The following is a 1616-nucleotide window of genomic DNA, read 5'->3' on the forward strand; positions in this document are numbered from 1 at the left end:
TTTTTTGTAACTTATTTCAAAAAGTGAAACTTTCATATATTCTAGATTCATTACATGTAAAGTAAAACATTTCAAAAGTTTTTTTGTTTTAATTTTGATGATTAGAGCTTACAGCTCATGAAAGTCAAAAATCCAGTATCTCAAAATATTAGAATATTTCCTAAGATCAATCAAAAAAGGATTTGCAAAACAGAAAAGTTCAAGTTCTTTAAGGTATGTTCATTTATGCACTCAATACTTGGTCGGTACTCCTCTAGCACAAATGACAGCATCAGTGAGGAGTGGCATGGAAGCGATCAGCCTGTGGCACTGCAGAAGCACTACAGCTCGTCTGTATTGTTGGATTGACTGTTTCTCATCTGTCTCTTGAAAATATCCCATAGATTCCATATGGGGTTCAGGTCAGGCATGTTGGCTGGCCAAACAAGCACAGTAATATCATGGTCAGCAAACCACAGCAAACAAAAAGTGGTTTTGGCACTGTGGGCAGGTGCTAAAGTCCTGCTGGAAAAGGAAATCAGCATCTCCATAAAGCTTGTCAGCAGATGGAAGCATAAAGTGTTCTGCTTTGGACTTGATAAAAAACAATGGACCAATACCAGCAGACGTCACGGCACCCCAAATCATCACTGACATCGGAAACTTCACACTGGACTGCAAGCAGCTTGGATTCTGTGCCTCTCCAGTCTTCCTCCAGACTCCAGCCATGCTGGTATTTCTAATACAACAAGCAATAGAATTTGATGGAAAAGTATATTGATGGATCGGCTGATAAATGCTAGATAAAGAAATAAAGAAAACGTACAGCATTTATACCGGAGAACTGCTGGGAGAGCTGCAGCATGATGGCAATGAAGATGGGCTGGCGGTAGAGCGATGAGCGGAAGAGCTCAGGGATGGTGACCTTCTTCTCCCTCATCATCTGCCTGCCCTCGTCCCTCATCTCCTGCATGTCTGCAGCCACATCTTCAGTGCCACGGAGCTTCTTCAGCACTGTGGAAATGAGTTAGTTACGCTGACTGGAGAAACCCTAGGCAACATCTTAAATTGAGTATTAAAAACTCACCACTCTTAGCTTTGGCCTCCTCGTTCTGGTTGATGAGAAGGTAGCGCGGGCTCTCGGGGCAGAAGGGCAGCAGGGCACACTGGACTATGGCTGGGATGAAAGTAAAGCCAAGTAGGAAGGGCCACATTGTAGGGGTCCCCATGATTTCTTTAATACCAAAGATCTACAGAACAAAGCAGGAGTGTTTCTAATGAAATACACAAAAAGGTCACATCTATCTATGCAATGTAAAAGTCTAAATGATTACTAAAAGTGGTCTCATAATAAAGATAACATATTAATTGACCTGTGCTATGAGGATGCCAATGACAATGCCAAGCTGATGAAGTGTGCCCAGTGCCCCACGTAATGAAGTTGGGGCGATTTCTCCTACATACATTGGTACAAAGCCTGTGGACAGGCCAGAGTAAAGGCCTACAATGAAGCGTCCGATAATAAGCATCTCCCAGGATTCAGCCAGCTTGGAAAAGCCCATTAAAGCAGCAGCGATGAAGGCCAGAACATTAACAATGAGCATTGAGTTCCTCCTGTTAAAAGATCAGAAAGAGAA

The 1616-nt window shown here is 42.8% G+C and overlaps 1 protein-coding gene across 1 annotated transcript in view; it reads right to left on the reverse strand.

The window, feature by feature from the left end:
- Positions 1-1616, reverse strand: part of LOC107737564 (solute carrier family 2, facilitated glucose transporter member 1-like) — a 7743-nt gene that overhangs the window by 2140 nt on the left and 3987 nt on the right. The window lies entirely within an intron of this gene.

The sequence above is a fragment of the Sinocyclocheilus rhinocerous genome, unplaced genomic scaffold (assembly GCF_001515625.1).
Source record: "Sinocyclocheilus rhinocerous isolate Xijiao unplaced genomic scaffold, SAMN03320098_v1.1 scaffold72, whole genome shotgun sequence".
Lineage (NCBI taxonomy): Eukaryota > Metazoa > Chordata > Actinopteri > Cypriniformes > Cyprinidae > Sinocyclocheilus > Sinocyclocheilus rhinocerous.